A 14,677-nucleotide genomic window follows, 5' to 3' on the forward strand; every position below is an offset into this window, starting at 1 on the left:
CAACCATAGGGAAAAGGCTTTCTAACACCTTTTGTAATACTGCCCAGAGATCAGTTGATCGTTGGGGCTCCCTAACTGTATTATTGAGTCTGTCATGGTCACTTGTCACATAAGCATATTAATCAGGGTTCTCCAGAGAAACAGAACTATTGAGATATAGAGAAGTATACACACATAAGAAATTCACTATAGGAATTGACTCCTATAATCGTAGAGGACAAGAAGTCCCACAATCTGCCATGTTCAAGCTAAAGAACCAGGAAAGCTAGCGGTAGAATTCATCTGAGTCCGAAAGCTGAGAACAGGAGTGCCAATCTTCAAAGGCAGAAGAAAATGGATGTCTCAATTCAAACAAAGAGAAAATCTACCCACCTCTCACCTTCTTATTCAATTCAGTCCCTCTACAGATTGGATGATGCTCGCCTATATTGGTGAAGACGATATTTTTTATTCAGTCTGCTGATTCAAAAGCTAATCTCTTCTGGAGACACCCTCACAGACACAGTCAGAAAAATATGTCTCACCAGTTATGTGGTCATCTCTTTGCCAAACTGACACATAACATTAACAATCACAATGAGAGTAGCAAAATAACTCCTTTACCTTCTCTGTGTACAAAACCACACACTTCCCTCCTTTAAGGAAAGACTTTTAGGTATTGATTGCACACACACCAAAAGCAGGAAGTTAAGAGCAACTGTAATGATACTCATATTAATTTCTCATATTTCTGATGGTCTTCACATAGCCTTTTCAATGATTTATACAGTTTGCCAAACAACCTTCTAGAAGTAGGCTCACTGATCTAGAAACTGGAACCCCAAGAAGTCTGAGTTATCCACCTAATGTAACATGGGTGAAGGTGGCAAACTGGGATTGTCCAGTGTCTCCTCGATGCAATCCCAGTTCTTTTCCTCCTACACCCTGGATAAATGTGTAAGTATGAAGTCAACTGACCCTGCTTTATCATTTTGAAAGATGGAGAACCATCACTTTGTCTTACCACTTTCATTTTTCCTATTTTCATTAGCCAGCACTCTGCTTTGAAGAATTTTCTAGGCTTCTAAAGCTTATTACACTCAGTATTCACACAACATTATGATTTTCCTGTAAAACTGAATAATCTGTGTATTTAGTATGCTTGTGCATGCTGCGTTGAGATAAAGGCATCTTTCAGTGTGTCACATTGCTGTAATTCTCTTAGATCATGGCTATTTAAGTCTTCACATCTATAAATCAGCTATTGCATCACTGTCTCCAGGGATTCTTTAAGTTCAAAAATTACAGCTTTAATTTTCATATCCAGCATGTGAATTGAGAAGGGGGTGGGTGCATTTTATCATCCAACTGCTGCTACGAAACATGACAGTTTGCTGGAAATTTTGCATTCTATGGTGTTTTGTTTCCTGTAAAAAAATATTTCTAGAAATTATACTTGCCTGGAACCCTTTTCTAGAAACAGCTGTATCATCCTGTAGCCTGATTTTTCTGTGCCTGATCATTTGGGGATAGAAGTGGCTCTAAAGCCTTTCATCCAGCTGGTCCCTTCGCCCATCTCCAACCAAACAACATGGTTGGGAACATGTAAATTTCTTTCCTTCACTATTGCCTTGTTCATGGAGTTTTTAACAAAATCTTGAGTCCTGTCTTGGGATCTGAAGTACATCTGGGCCATGTCACATAGTGAGAAAAAGAAGTATTCTTATTTATTACACACGCTGTTAGATAACATGACATTAGCCAAGTCTGTTAATTAAAGAAAAGTGTGGGTTAACCTAAACTGAAAAACAAAATCACTCAAGTGCCAAACTTCTCAATCTAGATACAAAGTCATGTTCCTCCCTCCTTCTGGGCACAAAATTCCTCCTAAGGGATTTCTCTTAGAGATCCTTACTACAGACACAGTGAGGCAGGCATGTTTGGAGGCTGTGAAGGGTATGAACATACGAAATGTGCACTAATTCCACGAGGTTGTTTGTTTTCTATACATCTCTCAGACACCCATTTCAGAGATCCTGAGCAAGGATCACAGTACACTTCTCAGCAAAGTATAGTCGATAAAACAAAACCAGCTTTATCTGTTCTGTGTGTCACAAACAACTCACCTTGCCAGATTCTGATATCACAAGAAATGCTTGAAGGTTTTAGTAAATTAGATTAAATTATATTAGTGGTATGATATGTGGGGAAAAAATCACAAAGGCACACAGGAGATCTTAATAATTCAAATCTTCAACAGGATTCTTTTATTGCTTCTAATATTTTAAATATTCTACATATTTCTATAGCACTTTGATATGAACATTAGAAGGATCTGTTGGGGAAGTAATGACTCACCACCAACAAAATCAAAGTCCAAGCCTTGGTTTGACCCAAAATACTCTTTGACACTTCCAAAGTTTGCTTGCCAGAAGAGCAGCGAGAATTCCCTGGTTCTGAAATCGATGGAGATGTTACTGTTGAGAGTATTGTGCTCTTAACGCTGTATATGGAGAGCTTGCTGCCCAGTTGTAGGTTACTTTTTATGATGAGGGAGATCAGGAAAAAGACAAAGACAAAAGATGAAAAATAGGGGCAAAGACTAAGGAAGACGTTAAATCACACAGGACATCCTAAGTTACACTGCTAGTGGGGAGAGAAAAAAAAAAAAAAAAACCCAAAATCTCAGTGGCTTAAAAGAACCAAGGTTCATTTCTTTCTCATACTACATGACCTTCTTTGACAGGACAGAGGCTATGGTTTTAGCATCACATCTTCACTCAAGGACCCAAACAGAGAGTGGATACCATTTGGAACAATGTACTTCCCCATTACCATGACAAAAGGAGAATGTAGTGATACATGCTCTAGTTATTAATACTTTCACTGGGAAGTGACAAGTGTCAGTCATGCTCACATTTTATTGACCAAGCACTAGTATATTCCTATATTGTGCCCAGAAGAGATGAGCTGAATATTTAAAATAATCCAAATGATTACCCTAGTTGAAAAAGAGAGAGGCAGGGTTAGTGAATAACCATAGGTCTGAGCTGTGGGCATCGTGCCCTAGAGGGAAGTATGTGGGATAAGAAAATGGAGTCTCTACCTTAAGTAGGATGCTTACGCTTCCAGTAGGAAGTCCAGCAAATTCCCACAGGGAGGAAATGGCAGAACTAGGCTCCTTGGTTTCCTGTGCCCGTGTCTGTTGTCTCTCCCAAACTCCAAACTGTCCTACCGAGTAATTAATTGAACATTTAATTTCTGCCTTCCAGGTACTTCCAGTGAAGCAGAATAAAAAGACCTAAAAGAGGGCACACAGGAAATTAGTGCAGCTGCCGAGTCAGTATAAATTAAAGTTTAAAGTTGTGTAATAACAGATCTAAGAAGAGTTCAGAGAACCAGTGTTTCGTACAGCCAGGGATAAACCTGGGAAGCCTTCCAGAAAGGGGACAGGATTTACAATTGCCCTCCAGAGATCAATAGGTTGTTTAAGGGAAGAAGAAAGCAGAGAACTTTCTAAAATGAGCAGAACAGCAGGAGAAAAGACACAAGGGAAGGAGCCCAGCATGAGTGAGAACCACTGGGGAGACTGGGCTGGGGAGGATGGAGACCATATGTATGCTGGGAAACAACTAGATGGGCCCACTAAGGATTGCCCAGCAGGGGAACTGGCTTCTTGTACACAGACAGAAAGATGTGAAGGGCTCCTGAGCAAAGGCATCATGGTGAGGGTACTTAAGAAGGTTGTTTTACTTATGAAGGTTGTTTAACAGTAAGATGATTCAAAGGTGGGCAAGATAGAGCTTCAAGGAAGATCCCACTCCAAGAAGCCATTACAATGATCCTGCTAATAGGCAGATTTGGAGTTGCCCTCTAAGATGCCCAAACTCCTCATCATCAAATCAACAGTAGTTTAAGTCTTGATTTCAGTTCACTGATGTGGATTGGGTGCTCATTTTTAGAATACAGTGTGTGAGCCACAATCAGGGAATGTATTCTTCCCTTGGTCTCCAGGGTAGGAAGGAGTTAGTAGAGTGAACCTTTGGCACAGGGGTCAGGCAGCAGCAACTAGCCAGCAAATCCTTGCATCAAGGAGATGAAGAAGTCAAATCCCCTAGGATATTGAGCCCACAGTTTAGCAAGCCTGAGGGTGACCTCCCTGCACTGAGAAAACTAGACAATTCTGGGCCTGTCATTGTGTCTCTGAACCTGAAAATGAGCCTTGACCCAGACTCACAGCTCCAGCTCCCTGCCATTAACTTCACCAACTAGCACAGCTTTGCTAAAGCCAAGGAATCTTACATGCATCCTTGGGAGAACTTAATTGCCTACTTATTGCTATTACAGTGATTAATGAGGGCAAGCCTGCTCTCAGCAATGCCTCGTAAAAAGAGTGGGCAGCCACCTCTTAGGACATAGAAGCCAGGAACCATGAACCAGCCAAGCATCAGTACATTGCCCCCAAGACACACACACACACACACACACACACACACACACACACACACATCCATGAACATGCACACACACACTTACTTCCAGACACCTTCTGTGTACCCACATCGCTAGGACAGGCCCTATCTCCCTCCCTCCCCTCCATTCCCAGACCCTCCAGGCCAATGTAGCTCAAGTGACTATTATGTCATCAGGCTCCTGGAAGTCTAGCCACTGAAGCAGCTGGAAGGGACAGACAAGTCAGGCCATATTCGCCAAGGTGCAATAGCAAAGCTGAGCTGGGACTCATTCAGATTCAATTTATACTCTGTTTCCTTCTGATTTTATGGTGCTTTTACTTTCATGGCCCTGAAAAAGTATCTTTGTCAAAATACACATCATAGTATTAGGCCTGCTGAGGCAGCACTTTATGACACCCTCCCCTGTGAGGGCATAAATGGGGAGGGGTGTGACATAACTCCTATTTATCTGTTGGCAACTGGCTCCCACTGTAAGGCAGAAAAGATCTTGCTGCTTCCATTAGGAAGCTTTCTCTTCCTGAGGATGGTAATTAGCTAAATGCTCTTAAACTCCAGTATAGAAACAGCTGGGTATATTTCCAGGTGATGGTTCAAAGCTTTACACATAGGGATCTCTGTCTTTCTAGATGTTAATCGCAGTGTGGGGAAAAATAGGAAAAACATCTAGTAAATAATGAAGCTAGAGACTCAAGCAGGAGGCAGCTGGGACAGGAGGACATGCTGGGAGTAGAGAGGTGTGGCAGTGAGGGCCAGTTCCTGATATATGGCCTGCTTGGGCTGGCTCTGAGCTAAGCCCAGACTAGAGCCACATAAGTCTCTGGTGGAATGAATGTTGATGGTCTAATCTTCCTCACAGGGAAATCAAAAGAAAATATTTTTTTTTCAAAATGACTTTACCATGATATACATGCTGGACTAAAAGAACATTTTTTTCTAGATTTTATAATTGCAAAGTTACAGGTAAGTTTATTAAAACTGAACTATCCTCCCTTTTCTGATAAGAGTTGCTGATCCTCCTTTACCCTAAACATTTGCTCGATCAGTCTCCTGAGTACTGGCATTGAGCTGAATCCTGGACACAGTTGTCTTGGTGATGAGTAACTGATCAGAGTCAGAAATGCCATCAGACCTTGAAGCCAAGGACAGGAAATCTGGGCAGTGTGATGTGCTTCTCTCCAGGTAGGAAACTGTTGGTCATGAGGAGACCTCAGTTGTGGGACAACATTTGGGGTACCCTTCAGTCCTAAAGCCCCAATCAAATGTCACCTCACCAGACAGGTTTTCCCTGACAAATCTCTCACTAGAACAACTCCTCCCACCCGATCATTCTCTCTCTCTACCATAATTTATTTCCCTTTTTAGCACTTATCTAAACATATCAGACCCTAACTCTTTGACAGTCTCATTTACTGAATGAAGGTGTATGGTAGGCTAAATAAAGGTTGATGGCAGATTTCTAGGCTCTAATCCAAGCAACCTTTAAAGAGGTTACCATACATGGCTTAAGAGAACATTTCAGATGTGAATAAATTTAGAATTTTGAGATGAAGGTATCATCCTGGATTATCCAGGTGGACATGACACAGTCAGAACGATTCTTATGAGAGGAAGGCAGGAGATGAGTCAGTAGACAATAATGCTACAATGGAAGCAGAAGGACAAAAGGTATGGGATGTGGGGCCATGAGCAAAGAATGCAGGTGACCTCTAGAAGCTGGAAGAGGCATCATGGATTCTTCCAGAGATTCTAGATGGAACTAGTCCTGCCAACATTTCGATTTTACCCTTTCAAGACTCATTTTGTAATTTGGCTCCAGAACTGTAAAATAATAGAAATGTATTGCTTTCAGTTTGTGGTAATTTGTTACAGACGCAAAAGGAAACTAATACAGGGTCGACATTGTGTTCCTAGCTCCTAGACTAAAGCCTGGCACCAAGTGGGAAAGAAATGCCACTTGTTGAATGAATGAATGAATGAATGAATGAATGAATAGATGAATTTATTCCCCAACTCCAATATGAAATTACAAGATGTTTGAGGGTAGAATCCAGGCCAGATCTGGCTTTTTTTTCTCCCCAGTGCTTATCCCTTTATACAAAGTAATTAATCAAGGGGAAAAATACTATTTGATTTAGAGATTAAGCGGTTTGCAATAGTATTTCCAGCTGCACTCAGGCATCAATTTACAGAGAACCTGTACATATCAGACACTAATAAGCATTAAGAGTAAAGAACAGAGGCACCTAGATGGCTCAGTAGTTAAGCATCCAACTTCCGCTCAGGTCATGGTCTCGCCATTTAGGAGTTCCAGCCCTGTGTCAGGATCCATGCTGGTAGCATGGAGCTTGCTTAGGATTCTCTCTCTGCCTCTCCCCCACTTGCATGCACTCATATGAACTTTCTCTCAAAATAAATAAATAAACTTTAAATTCAAAGGAAAAAAGTAAAGACCCAAAAGACCTCACCTGGTCACATAATTACTTACAGCTTTGTCAAGGAGAGAAGGATGGAAACCAAACTATCTCCAGTATAAGAAGTGAGGGATAACCTTAATTGCACACCAATTATGTGACAGGCACTGTGGAATACATTTGAATAGAGTTTTTAAGAGAATGGGCTTTGTAGTCTAATAAATCCTGAGTTCAAATCTCAGTCTTGTGCAAATTACTTCATCTCCCACAACATCAAATGCCCCACATTGAGTCTGAGAAAATAATACCTACCTCACAGCATTGATGAAAGAGTTAAATGAGCTAATATGCATAAACAAACATTGTGGTGGCTAATTTTATGTCAACTTAGTTAGGCCACGGTGCCAAGATATTTGGTCACACATTATTCTGGATATTTCTGCGAGGGTGTTTTAAGATGAAATATAAATTTAAATTGGTGGACTTTAAGACGACTTTCCTCTATAATGTGGGTTTGCAATCAGTGGAAGTTCTTAAGAGAATGAAAAGTAACCTCCCCTGAGCAAGAAAGAGTTTTGCTAGCTGATGACCTTGGGACACCAACTGCAACTTCAGCTCCTACCTGTGTCTTCAAGCTTTGAATCCACTCTGCAGATTCTAAATTTGTCAACCTCCATAATACAGACAAATCTCTACCCTACACACACACACACACACACACACACACACACCCCGTTGGTCCTCTTTCTCTGAACAATCCTGATGAATACAAACATCTAGTATAATGCCTACCCACATTGTAATGCACTGTGTCTCCTTTAATACCCACCTTCAACTTTTTTTTAAGTATGGTTATCCTCATTACACAGAAAATTGTGGATTAGAGAGATTAAACATACTTCTGTGTGCCATACAGATAATAATAAATGCCAGAGGCATGATTCACATTCAGTAGTACCAGCCGCCTAAACCCAGACTCTCCATCTAAAAGGCTGCCCCCACTCTACTTTAAAATCTTGCTAGGCAAAATGCTAACAGAATTGAAGATGTCAAAATTTATTGAAATTCCAGAGTTCTCCTTCCCAAGCATAAACAGATGCTTAATCAATATGTAGGGCTCTAATCCATTGCATTGCATTGCATTAGACCCATCAGGCTCTTTGGGAGCGCTAAGATGAGCTTCGGAAAGATGCCATATATCAAGTAGAGGATGCTCTGAGAAGCACTGTCCCCTTTTGCCCTTGCATTTTAACTCTATATCATCTATTTGTATCCTACTACAATCACAGACCTACTGACTACATTCTCTAAATTTTCTCTGATCATCTCTTAAGTACAGATATTTACTGTGTGCTGATCTACCCTTCCTCTACCCTCAGCAAATATGAAAAAGTAAACATACTTTTGTATTCAAAAAGAACTACTGACAAATAATTTGGGAAAATAAGATTTGTGAGTTGTTAACACTGTATTATGCCAAACTAAGACTCACAAGGATCCAAACATTCCTAAACACAGTTACTTCTGCATCCAGTGAAGATGGATTAACTGAGGTCAGCTATACTTTCCCACCTGGAACAACAAATATAGACATAATACATGAAACAATGGCGAGACATTAGACATCAGGAAAAGAGAACACTGATCTTTGATTAACAGAAAATAAACAAGATGGTCCTGAAATTGCCATGGCATATGTTCTTGACAGAATTTCCATACCACAATGCAAGGAGGGGAAACCCAACTCCTTCCTGAACTGAGGAGACTGAACTACAAGTCTAGGGACTCCAAGGTAGCTACACTTTACAAAACATAGTACTGGTGAGGAGAGAGCTGTGATAGGACAAAACTCTGGAGGTCTCCACAGAGTAAGTTCTGAGTATTTAACTAAACATTTATCAGCACATGCATGTGAGGAAGCCACTCAAGAAAGAAAGAGAATGACCTTAAAGAGTATAGGTAATAATGCTAGGCTTCGCAAGGCTGAAAGAAATTCCTGTTCCCATGAGTCAGAATGGAAAACCTCAAGAACCATAGGACACTGGGTAGAGCACACAACACAAACAGTCTTAGATCACAATGGGGTACAATTGGCTCCAGATCAAGCATTGCTCTGATCCTGCTTAACAAATACTAAAAGCAAGACCTAAAAGGATTAAACTATTTCTGAGTAACTATATCACAGATTTAAAAAAAAAACACACATGAATATCTAGACAAATCACAATAACAATCTAGCATTCAATTAGAAAAATTTATAAAATAGGCATCATATAAAAAGTTGCCAGGCATTTAAAGAAACTTTAAAAAAAAGTTAACACATAATGAAAATGCAAATAAATGGAAACTGACCAAAAATTGACATAGATATCAGAATTCATAGAAAAGGACACTATAGTCATTGTAAGTGTACTCCAAAGGCTGGAAAAGTTAAATAGAGACATGAACAAATCAATCTTCAAAACATAAAATCTGTAAGGTTTGAGATGAAAAGTCCACTAAATGAGACTTATGGATTAGACATTACAGAAAAAAAGATCAGTAAACTTGAAAACCTAGCCTTAGACACTATCCAAAATGAAACACAAATAGTAAAATAAATAGAAATAATGAAAGAGTATTAGTAATCCGTGGAATGATTTCAGAAGACTGAATATATATGTAAAGTCCCTAAAGAAGAGAGAAGGCAGAACATCTATTTCAAGAAATAATTGACAAAACCTGTCCAAATTTGATGAAAACTACAAATTCACAAACCAAAGAAGCTCAATGAAACACAACCATAAGAAAAAGTGAAGAAATACACTTAGACCCATCATAATCAAATTGCTCACAATCAGTGATAAAGAAAATGCTAGAAGAGGACAGGAGGAAAAAAAGACACATTACAATCAGAGAAATACTTTAAGGCAGCAGTTTATTTATGCAGCCTTCTTTTTTGAAACAATGCATGTGAGAAGACAGTAACATAACATCTTTAAATTTGTGAAAGAAAAAAACCTATCAGTTAAGAATTTTATAGCTAGCAAAAAACATCTTTTAATATAAAGACAAAATCAAGTTTTTTCCAGGCATCCAAAATCTGAAAGAATTCATCATCAGTGGACCTACACTACCAAAAAGTGTTAAAGAAAGTCCTCCAGGTGGGAGGAAAATACCAGATAGTAGTATGGATCTACAAAAGGAGCAAAGAAGACCACAAATGAGTACTCAATGGATAAATATATGAGTTTTTTCCTATTATTAAATTTAAATGTCTTTTAAAGATGACTATTGAAATAAAAATAATAATGTAGTATGGGATTAATAACAGCTAAAGAAGTAAAATGTATAAAAACAATAGCCTAGAGGAACATAGGGAATGATCTTGCCCTTAGCAACCACTTCTCTACTCTCTGTTTCAATGAGTTCAACTTTTTATTCAGATTCAACATATTATGATACCATGCAGTATTTGTGTTTCTCGGTCTGGCTTATCTTACTTAGCATAATGCCCTCTCTCCATTCATGTTGTTACAAGTGACAGGATTTTTTTTCCCCAGGACTGAATACTATTCCATTTTGTGTATGTTTGTGTGTATAACTATACACACACATAGACATATATAGTACATATATAATTGTGTATGTATACACACACACACACACACATCTTCTTTATCCATTTATCCATTCACAATTAGATTGTTTTTTCACATCTTAGCTATTGTAAGTAATGCTGTGTTAAACATAGGAGTGCAGATATTTCTTTGATATCCTGTTTAATTTGTAGTTTAAAACTTTCTTACAAAGAAATGTCAGGACCTGTCAGCACCACTGGTGAATTCTACTAAAGAGTTAGGGAAGAAATAATACTGCATTTATTCAAACTCTTCCATAAAATTGAAAATTAAAGTCTACACCAAGTTCATTCTGAGACCAGCATTTCCCTGATGTCAAACCAGACAAAAACATTGTAAGAAAAAAAAAAAAAACACTACAAAATAATAACCTCTATTAGATTATTAGTAATTTCTTTGACATAAATGTAAAACTTCTATCCAAAGTTTTAACAAATCAGGTATAAGGCACAAAAAGGAAAACATAACTACATGGGATTTACTCTAAAAATACAGGTTGGTATTACATTTAAAAATCATTAAATATATTTTGCCATATTAACAAAATAAAGAATAAAACCCACATGATCATCTCAATAGATGCCAACTAGGCATTTGGCAAAATGCAACACTGACTCCTGATTTAAAGAAGGAAGAAGTCCAGGATAAAAAAGGAGGAGAGAGGATGAGAAAAACAAAATCTCCTCAATAAAAAAGAAATAAACAAGAATTTTCCAAAATTCAAAGGATCTAGAAAAGTTGCACCAATTTTTAAAAAGTCATAAAGAAAATACTATGTAATTTCAGAACTTATTATATCACTACAACAATGAAAACTATATAATATTATTGATGTAAAGATGGACACATGTCAATGAAACAGGACAGAGTCCAAAAAGAGACCCATGCACATATATGGACAACTGATTTTCAATAAAGGTGCAAAGACAAGTCCGAGGAGAGGGAATTCATAGTCTTTTCAACAAATGGTACTGAATAAATGGCTATCTGCTCATTTATTCTGTTGGCTACCTGCTCAACAAAGCCTCGTGTTGGGCTCTGTGCTGATAGCTGAAAGTCTGTAGCCTGCTTCAGATTCTGTGTCTCCCTCTCTCTCTGCCCCTCCCTCCCTCCCTCCCTCTCTCTCTCTCTCTCTCTCTCTCTCTCTCCCTCCCTCCCCCTTCTCTCTCTCCCTTTCACTCAAAATAAATCAACATTAAATTTAAAATTAAAAAATTAAAGATGAAAATAAAGTGTACTTCAATCCCTCAATAGTACCATATGCAAAAAGTAATTAAAAATCGGTCATAGACCTAAATGTTCAAGCTATCACTATAAAATTTCTAGAAGGCAACATAGGAGAAAAATCTTTGTGGCCTTGGCTTAAAAGAATATTTCTTAGACACAATGGCAAAAAGAAGATCCAGAAAAAAATTGTACAGAAAGTAGTAATAGAAAGACTGAGACTGCTATCCTTGAAAAGCATGGTTGAAAGTTTGGTCCTTTATGAGTGTCTGGAAACATGAACTAATGGAGGATTCCCACTATTCTCAACTGATAAGAGTAGCACACTGAGCCCAAACTGTTCCTGCAAACAATATGGCTTATGCTGAAAACATGCTTTCCTTCTGAGAGTCTGGAATTTTTTTTTATATATGGTAGATAAAAGATGTCTATAGACCAGCTCCCAATAACACCTTAGGCACTGAGTCTCTAATGAGCTTTCCTGGTAGACAACACATTGCTCATGTTGTCACAATTAGATGCTAGAAAATTGTGCATCCTCTGTGATTCCACAAAGGGAGGACTCTTGGAAGCTTACACTAAATTTCTTCAAGACTGCATCTTAGGTGCCTTTCCTTTTGCTGATCTCTTTTTGTTATTATGAGTTTTAGTCATGAGTATAACTACAGGATGTGTCCTGTCAGTTTTCCTAGTGAATCATCAAATGTGGGATTAGATTGGTGGATCTCTGACATAAGAATAAACTGGTAATTTGGACTTCATCATAATTGAAAACTTTGAGGCTTTGGGAGGAGCCAAGATGGTGGAGAGGAAGGGAGCTCTGTAAATGTCTTCCATCCCATCTATTGAACTGAGAAGGACATTACTCTCATCTGTAAGAGTGGATACAGACTGCAGAAAGAATACAACCTCAGAGATGCCTGAGTGAGTGAGTACAAACTGGGGAGAGTGTAAAGTGGGCCAGCCCAAGAAGGGCAGGGAGGTGGGAGCCTCAGCCCAACACAGGGAGAGCACACTGAGCCCCTGAGAAACAAAGGGAAGAGAAAGAGAAACTGAACATGTTCATAGTACTGTCTCTAGAGAAGAGATAAAGAACGTTTAACCCCATATGGAAAGAAAAACTCTCACTCCATGTGAGCGCAAATCCCGAATACAGGTGGCACAAGAGAAAAAAGAGCCCCCACTTCCTGCACAATCCTGGCAGGAAGTTGGCAACAGAGTTGGGGACACGCACTTTGGCTGCAGGAGTGCGCCCCTCATTTCTGGCAGTGCAAATACCTGCCAGCACCAAGAAAAACAGCTTCCTCCCCCCATGTGATCCTGGCTAAAAAGCCAGCCACCAAAGTGAGTACATCCCATCTGTGGTAGCATAAAAGTTCATGGACTAGGATTTTGAAGCCAGGTGAGTCCTGGAAAATACAGCTTGGCTCAGCAGCTGCACAAGGAGATATGACTCATAAGAGTGGCCTGCAGCACTTAGTTCTGTGGAGCTTGGGGCGCTGCCATTCTACTCTCCACAACCACCAAGGCGGGGTCTCCGAGAGCAACCCCCAGGACCTACCTACACCAAACCACACCTATCCTCTGGGGGGACCTGGTTTTTTTGTACTTATTTTTTAAGTTATTATTATCTGTTTTGCTTTAAAATTTTTTTTTAATTTTTACTCTTTATTTTACTTATTCCTTTCTCCTTTTTTTTTTCCTCCTGCCATCTAGATATGTTCTCCCTTATCTCATCCTTATCTCTCCCCTCGACTGGTTACACACTTTTAGACTATCCATTATCCTTTGTTGTCTCTGCCCCCACTTTACTGTTTTCTTCTTTTCTTGTCTTTCTTCTCCCTTTTCTTTTCTTCTTTCCCCCCTTTTAATTTGTTTGTTTGATTTGTCTGTGCATTGGCGTACTTCTATTCCCTGTGTGTTTGTCTGTCTGTTTTCCTACTCAGGGCTACCCCAAGAAACAAGCTGAAGTATGTATGAGGTTGAGTTCCAAATATTGCGGAGTAGGGAAATAAAATAATCAAAAGCACATGAGAAGCAGAGAGACATAATTAAAAGAACATTTCCTGAAATGACAGGCCCTGCACAGTCAATAAGCCTCCTTTAATAGAGCAATACTAACAGGTGCACAGTGCACAATGAGCTTTTTAAAACTGACAAAAGACAGAAAACTAGCCAAAGTGACAAAACAAAACAACTCTCCCCTATAGAAACTCTAAGAAGAAGTCCAGCCACAGAACTGTTCAAAACAGATCTAAACAACATAACTGAACAATAATTTAAAACAATTGTCATAAAATTAATCACTGGGCTTGAAAAATGCATCATAGAAGCTACTGATACAATGACTGGGGCCTTTCAAAATAGCTGTGACAGTTTAAAAAGGCTATAAATGAAGTGAGTAATAAAATGCAGGTGGACACCATGAGGATTGAAGAGGCAGAGAGAAGAATAGGTGAATTAGAAGGCACAGTTTTAGGAAAAGAGGAAGCTGAAAAAAAGGAAAGAAATTGATCCAGGAGCAGGAAAGGAGAATTCAAGACCTGAGTGATACAATCAAACGAAAAAATATTTGTATCATGACAATTCCTGAAGAGGAAAAAGGGAGAGAGGTCCCTAAGAACATGAGACCAAATTATAACTGAGAATTTCCTAAATCTGGGGAAAGAAATAGACATTCAAATTCAAGACACATGAAGAACCCCCTTAAGACGTTACTTGAATTGACCTTTGGCACAACATATAGTGAAACTGGCAAAATGTAAAAAGATGGACCTTGAGGGTGTCATGCTAAGCGAAGTAAGTCAGGCAGAGAAGGATAGATACCATATGTTTGCATTCATAGGTCTAACAGGAGAGACCTGGCAGGGGACCAGGGGGAGAGGAAGAGGGAAAGAGAGCAGGGAAGAGTGAGGGACACAGATCAAGGGAGACTACTGAATACTGGAGACGAACCATGAACTGAACG

General features: G+C 39.1%; 1 long non-coding RNA gene across 1 annotated transcript in view; it reads left to right on the top strand.

The window, feature by feature from the left end:
- Positions 1-4,909: 4,909 nt before the first annotated feature.
- Positions 4,910-14,677, top strand: part of LOC115272706 — a 16,089-nt gene continuing 6,321 nt past the window's right edge. The window contains exons 1-2 of the long non-coding RNA XR_003900416.1: positions 4,910-4,980; positions 5,498-5,633. This is a non-coding gene — a long non-coding RNA (uncharacterized LOC115272706). The remainder of the gene's footprint in view (positions 4,981-5,497; positions 5,634-14,677) is intronic.

Source organism: Suricata suricatta, chromosome 2, assembly GCF_006229205.1.
Source record: "Suricata suricatta isolate VVHF042 chromosome 2, meerkat_22Aug2017_6uvM2_HiC, whole genome shotgun sequence".
NCBI lineage: Eukaryota > Metazoa > Chordata > Mammalia > Carnivora > Herpestidae > Suricata > Suricata suricatta.